Here is a 23,929-nt window from a genome sequence, read left to right as displayed (position 1 = left end):
TTTAAAACAGCGCTCATGATCTCATTACTATCTTACACACTCAGCTCCGGAAACATGCAGTGTGGGCGGCGCTCGCTCACTGATGTCACGCGCCTGCTCCTCCCACTAGGCAGCGCAGGCGCGTGACGTCAGTGAGTGATCACCGCCCGCACTGCATGTTTCCGGAGCTGAGTGTGTAAGTCAAGATAGTAATGAGATGTGCGCTGATTTAAAGTTCAGTTACTGCAGGATACGGATTACTGAGGGGATGATCTGTTGGGTTGCCCAGACGGCTAGGCACTTCACAGTAGTTATTAACTCCATTCACTGAAGGGGGGATTGCTGAAAGGGGTTAATAACTACTGTGAAGGGAAGACTGCTGAAAAGGGTTAATAACTACTGTGAAGGGGGGACTGCTGAAAGGGGTTAATAACTACTGTGAAGGCCCATGGGGCGTGGCTTCATGGGGTGGGGGCATGGCTTCAGGGGGCGTGATACAATGGGCTTGTGCCCCGGATGTTTTCAGACCCTAGCAATGCCCCTGGGACCAACGCAACTGATTTTCACAAGATAGGTATCATGTTAAATCAGCAGGATCAACCCTGCAAGGAATTATGCTTGGTATCACAGGGTTTGATCCTGTCATATGGATGCTCTTTAAACCAGCAAGTTCCACCATGAATCTGCTGCCTTACCTTTAGAACTGGTGAAGGATTCGCCGAGGTTATAAAGTTATTCTGCCATCTATTTTCCTCCCACAGACCTCGTTCACATCTACAATAATTGGGCCTCCTTCCGGCATAAATGTTGGTTTCAGCAGGACAAAAACGGTCATATGCAATGGTTTTTGGTCGGGCTGACAGGATTTGTGCCGGATCAGCGTTGCGACGGATATGAACGAGGCCATAGCAATATTCTATATTCTTTTCAAATTACGGCATCTCCCTTAAGATGGCAACGCTCACTACCCTCATTAGTGAACTGCGCATGCTGGTCACACCTCCTGCAGCCTCCATAGCCTGACACCATTTGTATCTAGTAAATGCTAGACAATATTCCCGGAGAAATACGGTTGGTCCATCGGACGATAGATACCAGTATTTATCATCTAGAATTTCCTCACTAGTATTTGCTTTTATAACTCTGTCCTATCCATGTAATCCTCAGGAAGTTTTCAGGTTTCTGCCTACCTTTGGAACCATGTCAAACTCTAGAAGAAACATTCATTAGCATGGACACTTCAGAGCATGAAGCTTGATAAAATTATTGCATAAAGAAACGTTCAAAAGAGTCAATGAGGTCCTGCTGAAGGCCAGCCCTTCTAAAGACAATTTTGGCAAAGGTAATATAGATTTTTTTTTTTCCGTTTTGGGTGGAAGAGGAGGGGTTAATTCTCAAATAATCTAGGGCTCATGCACATGACTGTAGATGTTTTTACAGTCAACAAAACATGGATACCGTTTTTTTCACTCATTCTCAAATGTCCTATCCTTGTCCACAAAATGGACGAGAAAAGGAAAAGTTATATATATATTTTTTTTTCCTGTGGCCACGGAATGGACTTATGTTTGTGCTGTCCGCTTCTTTTGCAGCCCCATTGAGATGAATGGGCCCGCAGTTGCGAATCGTTTGTAGACTAAAACCACGGTCGTGTGCATGAGGCCTTAGTCTTATAGACAATCTACCTAGTATGACAGAGTGTATAGTGAAAATTAAAACAGACATTTTATAAACCTGAATAGTAGACCCTCAAAACAATTTGCTTGGTGCCCTTGTGCGACACTTGGTGAGGATGTATCACAGTTTTACCTATGAAGCTTAAACATACCAGTATACAGTTTTCTTTAAAAAAAAAGGAGATTGTCCATCAACTGAAAGCCATTTTTGACTGGAATCTTACCATAGACCCTCATTGGACTTTCTTCCTTAGGTGACCCTCAAAGCCTTTGCAAATTTTTTTTATAAACATCTACAGAACCTTCCAGGATCATTTCCTTTATACACATACTATGCGGCAAGGACTAATATCTTTTCCATTTATAATTTGTCATCTTTATTTATTACACTGGTCGGGAGCTGAGACGAGGCGTTCCTCCAGAAATACAAGGACGAACGGCTTCCAGGCTGGCAATATTACAGTAAAAGGTTTATTAATGCAGATAAATGTACATATCTACACATACATCAAAGGATTTATAGCAAACGTGGTTAATAAGCTTCAGGGGGTAATAAAACAGCAGACGATAGATTTCCCTTGGTGGAGTATAAACGCTGTCATTTGGAATTACGACACCGACCGACACTCAATCTGACCGCAGCTATGAGTGAAAGCATTTCACACATAAGTGCAGCTTCAGTGAGGAAACTCAAGCCCCGAGGAGCTGCTGAAACAGACGGGTTCTGACAAGGTTCTTGTTTCCAGCTTGTTCCTAAGGAACATTTGTGACATTTTCTATATAGAATTTAAGGGGGAAAACCTAATTCTCATTCAAATAGTTTTTTCTATGCCTTTGTTACATGGTACCTCAGTACTGGGCACATCCAATGCCATGTAACTACTGTATTACTAGGTGGAACTCATGTTTGAGCCAATTGAAACCTGGCTGCAATAGTATGACAACTAAACATCTCTATTGCCTTTTTTATTGCTAATATTTTATTTTCCATACATGATTATGAGGACAGCCTTCTTGTCTGATCTTCTGGAGATATACTTTACAGTAGCCACATGGACCATAAGGACCTGGAGATGTTCACAGTTTTTTATGTAACAGTGTTATGGGCATGCTTTCTGGCCTGTGCAGAGGTTATTGTGCAGGGAGGGGAAGAGGTGGGCTGTGACATCACCTATTCTGAATAGTGGATCCTGTATTATCTATATACAGGTGTACAACAGGAAGTCTCAAGATATTGTGAGACTTAGTGGCCAGAAAGTGGCCAGTGACATCAACATTCATTGGGCACATGGACTATGTGCAACTCAGTCCCATTCAGGTGAACGGGCCTAGGCTTCAAAATCAAGCATGACCACTATACAATGTATGGTGCTGTGACTGGTATGCTCTGAGGAGGCTACAGCCTCTTCAAACAGCTGATTGGCAGATGTTTCGGTAGTCAGACCCTCACCAATCTGATAATGATAGGATAGGTCATCAGTAGTGAACTCCCAGAAAACCCCTGATTGGGTAATAGTTTTTTTTTTTAAAGAAATAGAGCTATACTTGTTGAATAGTATTATTTCACTTTTCCACCACAGGGAGCGAGGATGAGGTACATTCCAGACACAACCGAAGGATAATCTCTTGTTTCCAATAAAATAAATTGTTTTCTCAAATTCCAGATACCCCCTTTAAAACCCAGTAGGTTTGAGGCTAACATCAGAAAACAACCCAAAAATCTGGTGCCAACTGCATCTTTTTAGGCACCCTGGCTCCTGTAACTTGTCCAGTCCTGTTTTATATGATTGGTCCTCTTTAAATAATAGAGTTTAGCTCTTGCAGCCATCATATTTCAAGTGATCACCGGTGACCGCAAGTCATACTGAAACTCCAACAGGAAACGGAGCAACAGAATTACTTAGAAGAAAATACTCATTGACTTCATCTTCCCACAGTTTGTCTTTTCAGAACGGGGAACACATAGCCCTTCTCCGGTAACTTTCTAGTAACCTCCTAATGACAATACCTTGCCTGGAGACTTGGAAACTCATGCACGCTGCCGCAAAACAGGAGTATCATGATCAATGTCTGCAGAAAAGTGAAGCCTGAAGAGCACTTACCCCAAGTCAACAAGGCAGCAGAGCAGGCAGCGCTGGCGGATACGGATAATGCTTTTAAGAAAGATTTGTGTACATTCTGAGCACATGGGTGCAATGAGTTATGACAATTAATGTAAACACTGGGGAATGCTGGGTCTGTGACAGATAACTGGGAAACTGTGGTCTTTATTCTGCAGCCGATTCTCTAGGAGAACGCAACCTGAAAAGAGTCCTCAACAAAACTAATGTCCGGACTACCTTAAATCTTTTCATAACTGAGAGGACAAACACATTGTACAGAAATTATCTGCATTCACTGCAGATTTTGAGGAGTCTCCTCACAGACAACAGTATTTTACAAGATCTATACTTGTCCATAGGAGGCAGTATTATAGTAGTTATATTCTTGTCCATAGGAGGCAGTATTATAGTAGTTATATTCTTGTCTATAGGGGACAGTATTATAGTAGTTATATTCTTGTCTATAGGGGACAGTATTATAGTAGTTATATTCTTGTACATAGGAGAAGTATTATACAAACCGGATTCCCTAAAAGTTGGGACACTAAACAAATTGTGAATAAAAACTGAATGCAATGATGTGGAGATGGCAAATGTCAATATTTTATTTGTAATAGAACGTAGATGACAGATCAAACGTTTAATCCGAGTAAATGTATCATTTTAAAGAAAAAATACGTTGATTCAAATTTTCACGGTGTCAACAAATCCCCAAAAAGTTGGGACAGGTAGCAATAAGAGGCTGGAAAAAGTAAATTTGAGCATAACGAAGAGCTGGAAGACCAATTAACACTAATTAGGTCAATTGGCAACATGATTGGGTATAAAAAGAGCTTCTCAGAGTGGCAGTGTCTTTCAGAAGCCAAGATGGGTAGAGGATCACCAATTCCCACAATGTTGCGCAGAAAGATAGTGGAGCAATATCAGAAAGGTGTTACCCAGCGAAAAATTGCAAAGACTTTGCATCTATCATCATCAACTGTGCATAACATCATCCGAAGATTCAGAGAATCTGGAACAATCTCTGTGCGTAAGGGTCAAGGCCGTAAAACCATACTGGATGCCCGTGATCTCCGGGCCCTTAAACGACACTGCACCACAAACAGGAATACTACTGTAAAGGAAATCACAGAATGGGCTCAGGAATACTTCCAGAAACCATTGTCCGTGAACACATACCACCGTGCCATCCACCGTTGCCAGCTGAAACTACAGTGCAAAGAAGAAGCCATTTCTAAGCAAGATCCACAAGCTCAGCCATTTTCACTGGGCCAGGGATCATTTAAAATGGAGTGTGGCAAAATGGAAGACTGTTCTGTGGTCAGACGAGTCACGATTCAAAGTTCTTTTTGGAAATCTGGGACGCCATGTCATCCGGACCAAAGACGACAAGGACAACCCAAGTTGTTATCAACGCTCAGTTCAGAAGCCTGCATCTCTGATGGTATGGGGTTGCATGAGTGCGTGTGGCATGGGCAGCTTGCATGTCTGGAAAGGCACCATCAATGCAGAAAAATATATTCAGGTTCTAGAACAACATATGCTCCCATCCAGACGTCATCTCTTTCAGGGAAGACCCTGCATTTTTCAACAAGATAATGCCAGACCACATTCTGCATCAATCACAACATCATGGCTGCGTAGGAGAAGGATCCGGGTACTGAAATGGCCAGTCTGCAGTCCATATCTTTCACCTATAGAGAACATTTGGCGCATCATAAAGAGGAAGGTGCAACAAAGAAGTCCCAAGACGATTGAACAGTTAGAGGCCTGTATTAGACAAGAATGGGAGAGCATTCCTATTTCTAAACTTGAGAAACTGGTCTCCTCGGTCCCCAGACGTCTGTTGAGTGTTGTAAGAAGAAGGTGAGATGCCACACAGTGGTGAAAATGGCCTTGTCCCAACTTTTGGGGGATTTGTTGACACCATGAAATTCTGATTCAACATATTTTTCCCTTAAAATTGTACATTTTCTCAGTTTAAACTTTTGTTCTGTGATTTATGTTCTATTCTGAATAAAATATTAGAAGTTGGGACCTCCACATCATTGCATTCAGTTTTTATTCACTATTTGTATAGTGTCCCAACTTTTTGGGAATTCGGTTTGTAGTAGTTATATTCTTCTACATAGGAGGCAGTATTATAGTAGTTATATTCTTGTCTATAGGAGACAGTATTATAGTAGTTATATTCTTGTATATAGGAAAAGTATAATAGTAGTTATATTCTTCTACATAGGAGGCAGTATTATAGTAGTTATATTCTTCTACATAGGAGGCAGTATTATAGTAGTTATATTCTTGCACATAGGAGAAGTATTATACAAACCGGATTCCCAAAAAGTTGGGACACTAAACAAATTGTGAATAAAAACTGAATGCAATGATGTGGAGATGGCAAATGTCAATATTTTATTTGTAATAGAACGTAGATGACAGATCAAACGTTTAATCCGAGTAAATGTATCATTTTAAAGAAAAAATACGTGGATTCAAATTTTCACGGTGTCAACAAATCCCCAAAAAGTTGGGACAAGTAGCAATAAGAGGCTGGAAAAAGTAAATTTGAGCATAAGAAGAGCTGGAAGACCAATTAACACTAATTAGGTCAACAGGAAAAGTATAATAGTAGTTATATTCTTCTACACAGGAGGCAGTATTATAGTAGTTATATTCTTGTCCATAGGAGGCAGTATTATAGTAGTTATATTCTTGTACATAGGAGCAGTATTATAGTAGTTATATTCTTGTACATAGGAGGCAGTATTATAGTAGTTATATTCTTGTACATAGGAGCAGTATTATAGTAGTTATATTCTTGTACAAAGAAGCAGTATTGAAGTAGTTATATTCTTGTACATAGGAGCAGTATTATAGTAGTTATATTCTTGTACATAGGAGCAGTATTATAGTAGTTATATTCTTGTACATAGGAGCAGTATTATAGTAGTTATATTCTTGTACATAGGAGGCAGTATTATAGCAGTTATATTCTTGTACATAGGAGGCAGTATTATAGCAGTTATATTCTTGTACATAGGAGGCAGTATTATAGCAGTTATATTCTTGTACATAGGAGGCAGTATTATAGTAGTTATATTCTTGTACATAGGAGGCAGTATTATAGCAGTTATATTCTTGTACATAGGAGCAGTATTATAGTAGTTATATTCTTGTACATAGGAGGCAGTATTATAGTAGTTATATTCTTGTACATAGGAACAGTATTATAGTAGTTATATTCTTGAACATAGGAGGCAGTATTATAGTAGTTGTATTCTTGTACTTAGGAACAGTATTATAGTTGTTATATTCTTGGGCATAAGAGGCAGGGTTTAGTACTATATTTTGTACTGCTGATTAGTCTTGAGCGAATTGAAGCTACTTGATTTCGATCCAAATTTCAGGAACATTTTTTATTTGCCATGAAGCTGAATTTCCTTGTGCTTCATGGTAACGAATCAATTTTTCCTGAAATGGCGGCAAAAAAAAAATAAAAAAAAATTACATACACACCTCATCCATTTGCTCGCTGAGAGGCCGTTACGGCCATCTTGATTGAAGAAACCATGCAAAATCTCGTGCTGGGGGACTTGTGACGTCACCACACAAGATTTTGCACGGTTTCTTTGATCAAGATGGCCACGACGGCCTCTCAGCGAGCAAATGGATGAGGTGTGTATGTATTTTTTTTTTAATCTTGATTACCCCTGAAAGGCCTCCATTTTAACTTAAGATTCTATGATCAATGATGAATGCAGCATCTGAGGGGTTCAATTATAGGGAGCGGCACGACCGCCATTCCCCATCATTGCGCCCGCTACTTACAAAGGAATGCGATTCGTGACAAAGTAATTCGTAACTATTTGAATTCTTTTGTGAAATTGGGCAAAGCAGCTGAATCAAATTTTTTAATAACTTCGTTCATCACTAGTGCTGATGTAGTAAAGAAGTTTTAAGTGTTTCAAGACAGTGGCTGAATGGCCTTGAAAAATGACAACCAATTTTCTGGAATGGAAAGGAGCTGAGAGCAGCTGTCACTTCCATTCCTCCACTACATTTGGCAGCCCATACAATGCGAGTAATATCGGAGCGCAGGAGAAAAGGTCCTGCTAGGTTCAAGTGAATAAGAAATCTTTTGTCCTGAGGCATGACGGGAAATAAAAAATACTATCTACCGAAACAGTATTATTAAAGGTCTTTTACATGTTTCTTGAGAACATTTACTGTATGACTGATCTCATCTCAAGAGTGAACGGAACAGGCCAGTCATTGAGAAAGAAAATTTTATGCATATGCCCAACACTGCATTAAACAGAAAAGCAATTTAAGAAAGGTCAAAAGAAAACAAGGACAAGCAGCAGCGGCAGCAGTATACACAGCCAGATTGATCTGGTTCAGGAGGAAAGCGCTCGCTGCATGAGTCACCGCTCCTCACCTCAGTGTTTAGATACATCACAAAGAGGAGAAGCTGAGGTATAATGTCAGGTCATTGCGTCCATGATACGTGGCGTCACCTGGGACATTCATGTTGTTTGGGGGTGGACAGTGATTTGTGACCGGCCGACGCCATGCGTTTACCTGTACTACTCTGTAAATCATTTACTGCCAAACGTTCTCATTGTTACAAAGGTTGTTGGGAGAGAGGACGTAAATGTGGGCAATATTAGTACTATTGAATTTTCTCAACAGCGAGCTGGACTACATGAGGGTTTTCCAATGAAGACAGACTTGACCAATCAGTTCTATTATCCATATGGATGCCAGAGTGAATATTCCACTGGGAACCTGCTTAAATCATAAAAAGCCACTAAGCAGTGGCACCTCCTACTCTGGAGGATCTGACCTGACCAATGTTCACTTATTGACAAAAACAATACCGCACCCAGACATAAATGATGGATGGCTGCAAAAATCAGGCACGTATGTAAAGAGGCAACCAAGTTTCACATGACCCGAACAGACCACCAGTAGAGAGGATCAGTTTGATCCGCCAACAAGCATGAGCAGCTCCCACAGTTTTGTTGTCCACCATCCAGACACAGGTGGCCCTTTCATTACACATACCTATCTCTGCCCGAACCATTTCCAGGTGCCTAACAGAAGGAAATTTGATATAAGGGCACCAAGTGTCCTGCCATTGACAGTCAGTAATCTTTGCCTTCATTTGCAGTGATGTCATGAACAAGAAACCTGGACGGCTACGGACTGAAACCGCATCATCTTTAGCAATGAATCCAGGTTCTGTTTGGGATTTGCCAACAGTCAGGTTTGAGTATGAGCATGGAGGGTTCGTGGTGAGCGCATCAATCCTGCCTTTGCTGTGGAGCGAAACACTGTTCCAACTGCTAGTGTGATGATAAGGGAGTAGGGATGAGCGAACCCGTGTAAGTTCGGGTTCGCCCGAACTTCAGGTCAAAGTTCTGGTTCGGGACCCGAACTTGACCCCGAACCCCATTAAAGTCAATAAGGACCAGAACTTCACTTTATTATTTTCCGTTATAACTGAAAATAATAGCATTCTTAAGACAGAATGCTAAATAAAATGGCCATTGAAGGGTTAAAAATAATTAATAAAACTCACCTCATCCACTTCATCGCGCAGCCGGTATCCTCCTCTTTCTGCAGGACCTGCGATTACGTCACCGCGCTCACCACGTGGTCAGCGCGGTGATGTAATCGCAGGTGTTTTTGCAGGTCCTGCAGAAAGAAGAAGATACCGGCTGCACGATCAAGTGGATGAGGTGAGTTATTATTTTTTAGTATTTTTTACCCCTCAATGGCCATTTTATTTAGCATTCTGCCTTAAGAATGATATTATATTCCGTTATAACCATGTTATAATGGAAAATAATAAAATCAGCTGAACACTGAACCCGAACTTCAGTGAAAAAGTCCAGTTCCGGGTCCCCGAACTAGCAAAGTTCGGTACGAACCCGAACTTTGCAATTCGGGTCCGCTTAACCCTATAATGGAGCCAACGTATATGAATGTCGATCACTCCTACGTTCTGAGGCCACATATGTTCCTCTAATGGCAGGGTTTCCAACTCAATCTGCATGACTTGACTACTGCTCAATTCAAGTACAATGGCTGACAGTACCAAAACCTTTAAAGTGTTTGGTTTTGGTCACTTTAAATGGCGGTTGAATTTTGGATTGGGAAAAACATATGTAATCACATGGCACAAATTTATGGGTAGCTTAAGAGACTCAAAGAATAATTCCACTCCACATACTCATTCTGCATCAAAATTTGAAAGTCAACACCAAGAAAATGCCCCTCAAAGTTGTCTCTACAGGTACCAGATACTAGTTTTAGTTTACCACAGTGAATATGTCCAGGAACCAAGAGGTCATCGTGGCTAATATGTTTCTACTGGGGCCCAACTTATTGAATTCATTTCTCTTGATGTCTACGGTGGCCCTTGAGTGGCAACTAAAGAACTGATAATATGACCTGAAGTGGTCAAGTTGGTTCCAAAGTTATCCATCCACCCATAAGGGTACTTTCACACTTGCGACAGAGGATTCCGGCAGGCATTTCCATCGCCGGAACTGCCTGCCGGATCTGTCAAAACGTATGCAAACTGATGGCATTTGTCAGACCGATCAGGATCCTAATCCATATGACAAATGCATTGAAATGCCGGAATACGTCTCTCCGGTGTCATCCGGAAAAGCTGACCTGGCATTTATTTATTTTTTCATTTTTTGCGGTCTGAGCATGCGCAGACCGCAATGTCGTATCCGTTTTTCCAGAACACTTGGGGCCAGATCTGGCATGAATGCAGGTCAATGGGAAAAAATGCCGGATCCAGCATCCCGGCAAGTGTTCTGAAATTCTGTACAGAGATAAAACCATAGCATGCTGCGGTATTATCTCCATCCTGAAAAGGCAAAAAGACTGAACTGAAGACATCCTGATGCATCCTGAATGGATTGCTCTCCATTCAGAATGCATTAGGATAAAACTGATCAGTTCTTTTCCGGTATAGAGCCCCTATGACGGAACTCAATACCGGAAAAGAATAACGCTAGTGTGAAAGTACCCTAAGTATAGTTGTGATCAGATGGTAAAAATGGAGATCAAATACAATGAGATCACACCATGGCAATCTCTGCTATGTTTTATATCAAGTGTGCCTTCAAAGTGCAACACTTATTACTCCAGCCACGTGCCATATCTCAGCCAAGGTCGCACATCTTTAATGTGACTGTATGAAAACAGAGAATTTCATGATAAAGCAGCACGATCAGCTGTCATTTCACAAATGGCAAGAGCATCTAGCAGAATAGCAAGTATGACATAAAGGCTATAGAACATAAAAACTGAAGGTCACAGCCTAGAGATTCGAGAGATCATGTAAATCGCACAGTAAATACAGCTGTGTAATTAAAATGCATTACATAACACAGCCATTCATGTATATGTAGAAATGTCCACAAAATCTCACATGGTCAGCTTGGCAGCAAAAAATTCATTAAAGGGAACGTTCATCACAAATTAGTATATTTTTAAACTCAGTATTCATAGAAAACTTTTTTTTTTTTTTACAGTTTTGGGTATTTTTTCTTCTTTTTACTTTTCACAGTACTATACTAGCGAGCATGATTAACATAATATCGTCCTTCTGTAGCAATCAACACATAAGATAAGATCTCCTATATAGATAGGTAATTCATTGTCACTTTACTGCTGCTGTGAAGGGAAGAGATTTTCTGAAGGGTAATCTCCATGATAATAGTAGGTGTAGAACAGGAATGACATTTCTATTTTTCTTCTAATACATCCAGAAAAAGATGCCCACAGAAGAGCATTGCATTGACTAGTGGGATGCTCGAGTGGGGTCACTACAGGGGGCTTTTTTCTGGTCACAGTGATGGTCTGACAGAGGGAAGGGCAGCAATACATATTCAATAGCCGTCAGCCCCCATACACATTTGGCTCAGTTGAACGTGTATGTTTTTGAGTGAAAGAAGGGAAAGCTACTGCCAGACACTTGTCAGGAGAGAATCAGGAACTCCCCACACATGGTAAGTGTTTGGAGAAACTCAGTGGGTTCTGCTGACAATACGCTAATGTGTATGGGGGCCTTTAGGTGAGATTTTCTGCTGCGCTAAAAGTCCAAAGAAAGAGGAAGTTAAAAGAACCAGGACAGGAAGTTAAAAAAAAATTGGTGTAAATTCAAAAATTATATCCAAAAAACCATCCACCCAGTTTTTAGAAAAATATTACATAGAATTTCCATACATCCTGTCGGTTGTTCATATGTGCTAAATTTTTTACTGAAATGTCTCTAGGACCTTACGATGCAAAGCAGGAACCGCCCAATTAGAATGGTATGCCAGCAGCCATTTCCAATACCAGTTTGTCAAAAGAGCCATATGAAACCCAGTCGTGCAAATCTCCACAAGTGGAACTTTTCTTTTGATCTTCCTAACCAGTCACAGCAATATGGTGTTCTCCTTTTTGTGATCACTGTTGTGCAAGACTGTCCACAACACAATCACCACAACCTCTAAAATAAGCCACAAGATCTTATCAGAGATGTTCAAATTGGTCAGTATATGAGCAGGCGGCCAAGTCACCACTGCTACAAGGAAACGACTGCCCAAAGTAATGTTAAAAGTCCTTATTGTTCAATTTCCCATTTACTGTAGATGAACGCATGGTTTTGTAAGAAGTCCTGTATATACTGGGCCATTAAGGCTGGTCATACATGGAAAGATGTCTCACCCACCTGAATGCTTGGTGAGACACCTACTGGACCTTAATCTTCAAATGCATTGGTGGAATATATTGAGTGCCTGTTAGATTGAGCCTTACTGGTCACATAATCCCATTGTGTTTCCTAGAAATAGCTCCACCTCTGCCTACAGGCTGTGTCTGGTATTTTAGGAAATGCAAAGAGACAGTGCTGTTTCGGGAAATAAGAACCTATTTTCTAATCGTTGACAAATTGGCTATATAGAAGAGTCCTTTTACAAGAAGTACATTACAAAGTGTCACCATGTTGGGATCCCCAGTGATAAGCTTCAATTTGTGATAGTCACTGTTACATTTCCTTACAGCACCATCACAGGTAGAAGGAAGCATTACACCACTGCCCATTCAAATCAATGGGAATTGAGTACTGCAGGATACGTTTTCCAGAGCGATGCCCTTTCTAACCGTTGTGTCACCAGAGAATGCTGAACAAGGAACTCCTAAATTGGATAACCCAGAAAAATTTAGTTTACAAATTGCGCAAAGCATAAACTATTCTATTTGTCAACTTGTTTTCACTTAAGACTGAAGAGCTGATTTTGGGCTAAACCTTGATATATCCAATATCTGGTGACTAATCACATCAGTGTTGGACAAAGAAAATAAAATAGAATTTAGGAGCCAATTTGACCTCTTCAGAAGCAAATCTGGACCATTGTTAAAGAGGTTGTCCGGTTTCACAATATTGATTGATGATATCCTCAGGACAAGGATGAGATGACCTATCCGTGGTTGGGTTCTGACAACCAGTACCCCCACTGATCAGCTGTTTGAGAAGGCAGCAGTGTTTCTGTGGTTACCATGCACAGAGACGTATATTGTATATTCACTTCATTGGGTCTTAGGCCACGTGACCAATGAGCATGTGGTCACTGGCCTAGGAAAAGCTGAGAGAAGACTGCGGCACTACTGCGAGCTCCACTGCCTTCTCAAACAGCCCCCTGTCTTCTCGGACCCCTGCCAACCAGATACTGATGACCTATCCAGGACAGTTCATCAGTATTAATGTCTCAAAAAAAAAACTTTAAACTGCCTGATAAGACATCCATTGGCTCTTGTTTGCACCGGCTGGTAAAAACTGAATGCGGGAGGAACGATTCATTCCTCTTATTCTGTTCTTTTGATTATTAGGGATGTACAGTCGATAATTGGGTATCTTTCATCCCGGTTCATTGGCTGCTTGATTATACAAGTCAATTATTGAACACTTGCTTTCAATAATTTGATCAATTATTCTGTGGTCTAATAGGGGCTTAGGTCATCAAGATCAGAAAGATGGGGGTCTGACACTGGGCACCCCCATCAATCAACAGTTTGAAGAGCTGCCACCCTCGTGTTAGCATCGCAACTACTCCAATGTTTACCTGCACGCCATCTACATTGTAGCAGCAATGCAAGTAAACAGTGAAGCAACATTTGAGTGAGCGCCGTGGCCCCTGCAAACAGCTGATCTTTGTGGGTGCCAGGAATCGGACCACCACTGATATGATAATGATGCATTAACCTGAGGATAGGTGATCGATATCATGAAACCAGACAAGCCCTTTGAAGGGGTTTTTGATAATAATTCTATTTTATCTAATGCCTGCACCCTGCTTACTGAAGCAGAAGATTTATACTTACCTGCTCCCGACACTCTGGTCCTCTGCACTGATTCCATCTTTTGGTCCCCGCACTGTTTACACCCAACGGTGCATGGGTATGGTCCTGTGCTCCATTACAGCCAATAACTGGTTTCATTGGTGATGTGACCACAAGCAGCACATGACCCAGCAGTGATATGCGGCTTAAGAACATGTCACCACTGAGGCCAGTCATTGGCTGCAGCAGTAAATTATGTGACCCTGTCCATATAGATGTTGACAGAGGGTGATCAGAAGTGCAGTGCAGACAGCCCAGGAGTAGGAAAGTATGATCCTTCTGGCTGGAGAAGGGGGGAATTAAAAAAGAAAAAATCCCAGCCATCAGCCATAGTATCAGCAGCTAGTAAGGAGACAAAAACATGGGGGCATAACACTGAACATTTATCTAGATCTCCTTAGACTAAAATAAATCTATAAGCCCTTTAGTCCTTCTGCTGTCAAGAGAAAAACCTTCTGACAATTTTGTTTTCTGGCTCCGAAACAGTTATCTCAAATGCTTCATGACTTAAATTGATAACGTGTTAATAACAATAAGTGTACTACTTGGCAGGAACCAGACTTCAGCAACTTGAAAAAAACATCAAAAAAATTATTTATTCCCCCCTTTCTTGGCTGGAAAGAAAATGGAGTTTCTTGGCTGCCCATGCACTCAAAAGACTTCTGGTTTCAATTACATCTATTGAGAGTAAGAGAAAAAAAATGCGGCAAAACCAACAGGCTGAGCGCCAAGGGAGCTTGGTTGTAGTTGCTACCACTGTGTTTCCCACAGTATAAGACCTCATGCACACAGTCGTTGCCTGGCCGTGGTCGTATTGTGGCCACCGGCCGTGTGCTCCCCACATTATGGATGAGGACCCTTTCATTTGAATGGGTCCACAATCCGAAGCTGCGGTGCGGAACAAAGGCACAGAATCCCACATAAGCAAAAAAACATAGAACATGCTCTGTTTTTTTGCGGTGCGGACAGATCACGGACCCATTCAAGTTGAATGAGTCTCGATTTGTCCCGGCCGCCGCACGGACGTTGCCCAATGCACAGAATGGCCGCACAATGGCTGTGTGCATGAGGCCTAATTCATAGGTTTGTGGAAAAGTCATACCGCAATTTGCTAGGGGTTGGAGGTACTAGGCAAGAACATAAACATATTGGGTAAACGCAGGGTGGACAAAGCCATGGACTAATCAGAAGACCATTCGTAGAATCTACCAGACAGAAGAGCATTGAAGGAACACAGGAAGGCGTTTGAATGGCAATAATATAAAAATTATAGCTGTACTGCAATAGGTCGGGACCAATTTAATTTTAATTCTATAAAGGTCAAAATTGGGCCTGTTAGGATTCATTTACACAGGAATATTAAGGAAACTTACAGCAAAAATGTGGCATGAATAAAACCCTTAGCTCCTTTGCCACAGTTTGTAGCTATCGCAAGGCAATGTTTGAATGCGTTAATAGATTTGTCAGATTATGTTGTTCCTTTATGTTCATAGCAAAAGGAGGTCTTAGAGGAGGTTAAAATGACCCTTCAGTTCAAGAAAACTAGGGGAGCAAACACTTAAATGGTGACCTCCTTGTTCTCTTTTCAGCTGGAGATCTGACAGTTCCTGTGATCTTCTTCCGTCATCCAAGATGGCCACGCAGCTTTTCAGACTACCTGATGCATATTCTGCATTTCCTGTAGCTCTCGGATGGGCCAGAATTGCTCACATGAGCAGTTCTGGCCAATCTTAGAGCAGTGCTGGACAAGCAGGAAGTACCTTGGACTACTTACGCACAGTATGCACCAGGTAGTCTTGGAAACGTAACCAAGAACTGGCAGATCTACCTCTGAAGAGATGAAAAGGAGGTCCCCAGGTAAGTGTTCTGTTTGTTCCCCAGTTAATGTGAATTCTCCTTTTTTTGAAACTGATGGTCTTTAAAACTTTTTCAAGAACATAAAAGTGGAATAACTATCAAAACAATGAAAATAAAAAGCTGCGGACATGTCCATAGCAAAGAGGTGGCAGTTTTTAATTCCTTGGAAAAATGAGAACGGGAACTTAAAGAGGACCTTTCACCGATCCTGACAACTAAGTATACAGACATGTAGAGCGGCGCCCGGGGATCCCACTGCACTTACTATTATCCCTGGGCGCCGCTCCATTCTCCTGCTATGCCCTCCGGTATCTTCGGTCACTAAGTTATAGTAGGCGGAGTCTGCCCTTGTTCTGCTGTAGCGCTGGCCAATCGCATCGCAGAGCTCACAGCTCTGCGCTGCGATTGGCCAGCGCTACAGCAGAACAAGGGCAGACTCCGCCTACTATAACTTAGTGACTGAAATCTCCGCCTACTATAACTTAGTGACCGGAGATACTGGAGGGAATAGCAGGAGAACGGAGCGGCGCCCAGGGATAATAGTAAGCGAGATCCCCGGGCGCCGTTCTCCATGTCTGTATACTTAGTTCACAGTGTCAGGATCGGTGAAAGGTCCTATTTAAAGAGGTTATCAAGGAATTAATATTGATTACCTATCCCCAATATAGGTCATCAATATCAGATCAGTGGGGGTCTAACATCCAGGACCTCTACCGATCAGCTGTTAAGGAACGCCTGGACTCTTTTATTGTGACCATACATCGGTCACGTGGCCCAGTTGCAACTCAGTCACATTCAAGTCAATGAGGTTGAGCTGCAGTATGACGTACAATGCTGCGCTTAGTAAGTGCCCGGGAGGCCGCTGTGCTCAGTGCTCCGATGAGCGCCACAGCTTCTTAAAACAGCTGATTGGCCCAGGTAACAGGACTCAGACCTCAGGCTATATGATATTTTAAAAATACATGAAAGGGAGGGGCACTCAAATATCAAGGAGCCCTGGACAGCATATGTATATACGTACAATATTTATTATACACCATATTGTACGTATATACATATGCTGTCCAGGGCTCCTTGATATTTGAGTGCCCCTCCCTTTCATATATTTGCTACTACTTTTGGAATTGGGTGAACCTTGAGGAGTGCACCTACCCGTAGGGATCTCCCAGGTGAGCCGCCATCTTGTAGTTATTTTTATATGATATTTATGACCTATCCTGTGGATAGGTCTTAAATATTATTTCCAGGAAAAACCCTTTTAAAGGGTCGTTGTACTTTCAGAAAACTTGATATGCTATAGGGACACACATCATGAGTTTTGATCGACTCCCACCAATAAAAACTTTATATATGTCACTGTACTATATCAAAAGTTTTCTGAAATAAAAGTGACCCTTTGAAAAAAAAAATATCACCATAAAATGCAGTACATAGATGCAAACAGCATGTTAGCGAGCAGGAGGAGCTGAGCAGATTGAGTTATAGTTGAAGTGAAGTTGTATTGAATTATACATTTAAATCTTTGCTCTTTCTGACTTCAGCTGTACATGGGGAGGTGTATCAGTGGATGATAGCATTCTCTGTGTAGGTGTGTATACAGAGATAGCTGTCAGTCACTGGTTGTTGTACACGTGAAAGGGGTTATCAGTGATAGCATTCTCTGTGTACGTGTGTATACCAAGATAGCTGTCAGTCACTGATAACTGTACACGGGGGAGGTGTTATCAGTGATTTACACAGAGAATGCTATCAGTGTGTATACAGAGATAGATGTCAGTCACTGATAACTGTCCACGGGGAGGATTTATCAGTGATAGATAGTATTCTCTGTGTAAAGGTTCATGAACACAACAGTATGTATTTTGCGGTCCACAAAATATACGGATGACGTCCGTGTGCATTCCGTATTTTGCGGAACGGAACAGCTGGCCCCTAATAGAACAGTCCTATCCTTGTCCGAAATGCGGACAATAATAGGACATGTTCTATTTTTTTGCGGAATGAGCATAAGGAAATGAAATACATATGGAGTAACTTCCGTATTTTTTGCAGACCCATTGAAATGAATGGTTCTGCATACAGTCCGCAAAAAAAACGGAACAGACATGGAAAGAAAATACATTTGTGTGCATGAGCCCTAAAAGTGTATACAGGGCTAGCTGTCAGTCACTGATAACTGTACACGGGCGTGATCAGGAGTTTAGCTATATAAGGGTGCAGAGGTAGCAGTCGCTACAGGCCCAGGAGCCTGAGGAGGCCCAAAGACCCTTGTACCACATAAGAAGACACCAGCATTAAGGAAAGTGCATGCTGGTCAAGTTATACCTCTGGCTAGAGGGAAGGGGTTAGGTCAAGAATTTGGCATGGGAGAGTGCTGTTTCAATTTTTGCCTCAGACAGCACGAAGGCTATGTGCTTCCCTGCCCCTCGCCACAAAGCACTGAGGGAAAGGGGGCCCAAGTTGAACTCTTGCACCAGGGCCCATGAGCCTTTAGCTATGCCACTGGGCGTGATCTTCAGTTCTGACAGAGCAGAAGTTTAAATGTAGAAATTACATGTTTTATTGACTATTTTCCCATAAAACCACATATCCTTCTGCCTTCAGATTGTCCTACCTTTTGTGGTTTAATTAATTCTTTCTAAAAAAAAACAAAATGCTAGCAAGGCATGAATACTAAGCAGGCACCAACAGGAGTACAACGTTGATTAGTACCATAAATGGAACCAATAAGAGACCTACTATTATTGACCAGGACTTTTTTGTTTTGTAGGTATGCCACCAAGAAAAGTAATTCCAATGGCATCTCCAAAAACAGAGGTGGATTAAGGAGCCAGTCAGTCACACCTTAAAAGGAACAATTTGAGATAGTGTATGGATTATCTTCATGAAAGGAGATCATTCAGACCTTCTAGAGTAGCCATCATCGAAACCTAGCAGGAAAGCCACTTCTGTGGCCTCAATCAATACTCAAGTGATTGATGCTTGTCCAGTCAATAAAAACCAATGACCTTATACAACAAATTACCCTTGTGCCACGACAGTAGTAAATACTGAGGGAAACTAATGACATAGATTCTGCTCCCTGCATGGGAGCAACAGATTCCAAATGTAGAATTTATGTCCAATATAGTTTGCCAAACGCTCTTCAGGACCAATTATATAGCACGTTCTATACAAAAATCATATCAATCAGGAATCGAAGTTCATCCTAACCAGGTTCATTGCCACTAGTAATATTTACCAAACCACAGAGGGGTACACCATGAAGTTCCTGGGCCCCGAGATAAAAACCTTAGAAACCAACTACCCCCCCCCCCCCCTTTCCATCCCCCATGCTCTATCGTATTATGCTTAGTACTGTTCTCCTGTGATGGGTGCCTTCACAAGCGGCAGATTTTGCTGCAGAAATGTCTGCGACTGGAAATCAGTTCCATTCATTTTGAAGGAAGTTGTTTTGGCGGCAAACACATGCAATCCCCATTCACCCTATGTGTCAGAGGGTCACCGGTCGGGTACCAATGTCTAGGATAACTGCAACCTTGACACCACCTATGGAGTAGCCACCGAATTACAGCTCCACTTTAACCACTGCCATATTTTACTCTTCTCAGCCATGACTGTATTTCGAGGTGAAATGTCTCCCCCTGAGACAAAACAGGCACTTGGGATTTGTCTTCTGTCTCACAAGGAACAGAATAAAAAAATAAAAAACATACAGTCTCAGGGAATAGGCAGCAGTCTGGGTCACGGAGAACAAATACATTTGGCGACCTGATCGGTTATTTTTACAGATGTCAAATTTAATGAAACACATTCATTTTGGACACAAAATCTATAATAATTTCACGTCTGGCACGGCTACGAGCGCACCTCCCAATGATTCATTTTAGGGACTATAGCTTTTCCATCAAAACAAACAGCACCGGCTCTAAACTGATACAGTGGATTTTCATGTGATGTACGTCTATGGGTCTACTTTACAGATAGATGTGCGCGAACATCCATCAAATACATTTCTATTGAGTTCATCAGCTAAGATCATTATCCAAATGACTTTAAGGCCCAACAACGCCATTTCAGGGACATAAAAGTAACAGCAGAAGCCCCTAGGGCACCCTGGAATAAGCCAAGAGTGTGATCCGCCTGGGCATTCATGCAAGGAAGCATCACAGACCAGGTCAAAAGACCAAACCTAGATCAATTTCCTACTAAGAAATCACAAACAACCCCAGAAATAATAAATATCAAGATACAATTGTTTTCATAGAAGACCATGAGACCGGTTAGAGTATGGTTGGAATATAGGAAGGGTTTACAAATTTGGAGCAAAGGTCCATGTGTACTTTAGGGGTCTCCAAGAGACAGCCAGGTCACAGAGCAGTCAAAAAACAAACACAGCAGGGGGTGCAACCCCAGAGCACCAAGACACAAGTGGTATCCTGTCAATAGTTTTTTTTCTAGACTGGTTTAAACATGAGAGCATGATCCCTACACACGTGTGTGTTGTAATTTTGCCTCAGAAGGATGTTCTACCACCACAAGGGCAAAAAGTCGAAGAGGGAGGGGAGGCCGATTTGGAGCGTTCTCTCATTTTTTTTCTGTCAAGGCTTGAGCTACCCATTGCTTCTCCACAGGATACAAATAATAAGCTCTATCTGCCTTGGGAGAAGCTCACATCAACAGTGAGATTATCAGTATACTTTACTGCAAGCGGAAACCAATAGGAAATCCTTGTCACAGCTGCTGTCTGCAATTCATATAGCTATACATGGATGCGAAGGCGACCCTTGTGAAACAAAACCACCAAAAAGTGCCACAGGGAAGGACCCAGGTCCAAGACAGGCTGATGTAGGGTGCATTTAGGCCTTCAGGGATTCTCAGGGCAAGGTGAATCGCTTACCTGGTAGAGCTTGAATCTAACCATCTTAGCAAAGGCAAACATTTACACGGAAAAGTAACTATAGACGGAATAAAGTTTAGGAACTAACCAATTCTCCAAACTCTGCAGAACCTAAGGCACTAAAAGATATGAAGCTACTGGAACCAAGAGCAATGAGCCCCAAAAGTTAAAGGCAGGCACAGTAAAGGTCTATTTTAAGCAGATTTTCTCAATCCTATAGATGCAGTCTGATCTTGCCGGACCATGAGCATAATGAAGAACTGATAGCCAAGCAGTGGAAGGGATGGCCTCAGGCAGGCACTGGGCAAGGAAGCACACCTACCTGTCAGGGGACAGAAGGAAACAGTCATTGCTGGAGCAAAGGTTATGTTATGAGAAGGAAGCTATGGTTGCCACCATACTTGTGTGCACAAACCATTCACACTACACACTCTTGGCTTTCTGGAAAGGACTCCTTGTCACCATTTTTCTTCTAAAACCATTAATAAGAGAAGAAGCTTTTGACACCACTGCCCCCGATTTCAGACCCCAGACAGAAAGCTCTCTAGCTCCACTTAACCTGCAACTTGCAGCAGCCAGACACTAAATTAATAAAAGGTCAGCATGATGGCTGCAGGGAGGGCTATAGCCCCTGGAATAGGGACAAGCTAATGTCAACCCTAGATGACCTTGGACAATCCCCCTGAATAATTAAGATCAGGATCAATGCAGTCCACTGCAAGGAACCGGGGGTTCCTTCACTCTTCCCACCAGAGGTCAGTGTAGGAATACCTTCCCAGCTGCCTCAGAACCTCCAGAGAAGCTGACCTGGCCTGTCACTCCATGTCTCAGTGATTGACAGTTCTAGAAGCTACCCACTCACCGCTAGTGATTTACTGCCAAACCCACTCACCAACATACCGCATACCCCCCCAGTCCCTTACACCCCCCTTCCCCATAGCCCCTCTTACCCGTCCTCCAAGCTGGAAGGGCGCTCATATCCCGAGCTCTGCGGCAATGCCATGTTCATGTGTCACACAGGGGGGAAAAATGGCGGCTCCACGAGTCCTGGGCTTCGCACGGTAGGGAAAAAAAATATCCACTCCAGGGAGAGAGAAAAAAAAAAAGAAAAAAAGAAAAGATCCAGGCGGGAGCAGGGGCCCCTCCGGGGGCTGTAGAGGCTAGAAGAAGCGGCGGCAGCTCCCTGGCTGTATTCCCCGGCGGGATTCGCTGAGGAGCAGTTTAGAACGCGCCGCCGATACAATGTTTCCCCAACGTTCGATCCTTGATACAATGTTTCCCCAACGTTCGATCCTTGATACAATGTTTCCCCAACGTTCGATCCTGGATACAATGTTTCCCCGACGTTCGATCCTGGGCTGAATGTCGGGCGCCGCCTCCTGATCTCGATACAATGTTTTACGGGGCGGCAGGAGCGCTTCCCAGTTGGTGCCGCGCGGCTCCCCAGCCTCTCTCTCCGCTCATCCAGATACTGTAATGTATCACAAAATGTCCGCTCCGCCTGTCTAATGAGAGCTGGCCATCCCCCTCCCTTGTGTGCGAGTCTCTCCCGCCTGTGTGTGTCCCTCTGCCGTGAGTGTGTGTGTCTCTCCCGCCTGCTCCCCCCCCCTGCCCCTGTCTGTCTGTCTGTCTCTCTGGGTGTCTCTCTGGGTGTCTCTCCCCCCCCCAACCACCACCACCCTGTAGTCCTGCAGTAGCGAGCAGCAGATGCTAATGAAGCGGCAGGGCTGGGTTAATGCACTCAATACTGCCACTACCTGACACAACATGGCCAGCGTGGGAGGGAGGGGGCCCGCTGACTCCTCGTCACATTCTCTGTGCCATTCGTTTAGGTTGAGAGAGGGAATAAGCCTAGAGGGTAGGGGGGAGGCAGTTCCAGAATAGAGGCTGCCAGGTTTTATAGCTGGAGGCAAGAGCAGATCTGAGGCCTCCAAGACTTCTCACATCATAGTATACTTTATGAAGAGTGGAGGTCTGTAGTTAAGCAGGGACCCTCTGGGTTTCATAGCCAAAAGCAAGCCCACCTGGGGGCTTGGCTAGTCTTTGTTTTCCAGATGTTTTATACTGAGTGATGACCTATCCTCAGGATAAGGTCATCAGTATGTGATTAGTCTGAGACCCTTGTTGATCGACAGGCTTCCTTGGAGTTTACCAAGCACAGTGTCCTCCATTGGATAGTGTCTGTGCTTGGCTTCCCATCTCAGTCCCATTCCCTTGAATGGGACGGAGCTGGGCCTAGGCCGTGTGACCAATGGCCTTGGGTAAGCTGCGAGAAGGCCAAAGTTCCACAGCCTCGTCAAAAAGTTGACTGAGGGTGGGGGGGTGGAGGCAGTTCCAGAATAGAGGCTGTCAGGTTTTATAGCTGGAGGCAAGAGCAGATCTGAGGCCTCCAAGATTTTTCACATCATAGTATACTTTATGAAGAGTGGAGGTCTGTAGTTAAGCAGGCATCCTCTGGGTTTCATAGCCGAAAACAAGCCCACCTGGGGGCTTGGCTAGTCTTTGAAGGGGTTTTCCAAATGTTTTATACTGAGTGATGACCTATCCTCATGATAAGGTCATCAGTATGTGATTGGTCTGAGACCCTTGTTGATCGGCCACGGGCCTCCTTGGAGTTTACCAAGCACAGTGTCCTCCATTGGATAGTGTCTGTGCTTGGCTCCCCATCTCAGCCCCATTCCCTTGAATGGGACGGAGCTGGGCCTAAGCCGTGTGACCAATGGCCTTGGGTAATCTGCGAGAAGGCCAAAGTTCCACAGCTTCATCAAAAAGTTGACCGATCAGATACTGATGACCTGTCCTGGGGGATAGGTCATCCGTATAAAACACCCGGAAAAACCCTTTAAATCATAAACCTACTTTTGCTTAGTGTTTCCAGTAGGAAAACAATTCTGGCGTTTGTAGAGAAGAATGGATTACAGTTGCGTTTGCCTACTTTTCCCATCTTCTGATCAGTAAAATGGTGGCCGCCATTTTGAAGGATTCACTCAGGAACAACCATCAAC

At 42.9% G+C, this 23,929-nt stretch overlaps 1 protein-coding gene across 1 annotated transcript in view; it reads right to left on the bottom strand.

The window, feature by feature from the left end:
* Nucleotides 1-22,740, bottom strand: part of SETBP1 (SET binding protein 1) — a 178,834-nt gene extending 156,094 nt beyond the window's left edge. The window contains exon 1 of the mRNA XM_044276296.1: nucleotides 21,875-22,740. The gene's annotated coding sequence lies outside the window, so the exon portion shown is untranslated. The remainder of the gene's footprint in view (nucleotides 1-21,874) is intronic.
* Nucleotides 22,741-23,929: the final 1,189 nt, after the last annotated feature.

The sequence above is a fragment of the Bufo gargarizans genome, chromosome 1 (assembly GCF_014858855.1).
Source record: "Bufo gargarizans isolate SCDJY-AF-19 chromosome 1, ASM1485885v1, whole genome shotgun sequence".
NCBI lineage: Eukaryota > Metazoa > Chordata > Amphibia > Anura > Bufonidae > Bufo > Bufo gargarizans.
The sequence above is the reverse complement of the archived record's forward strand: the minus strand, read 5'-3'. Positions and strand labels throughout refer to the sequence as shown.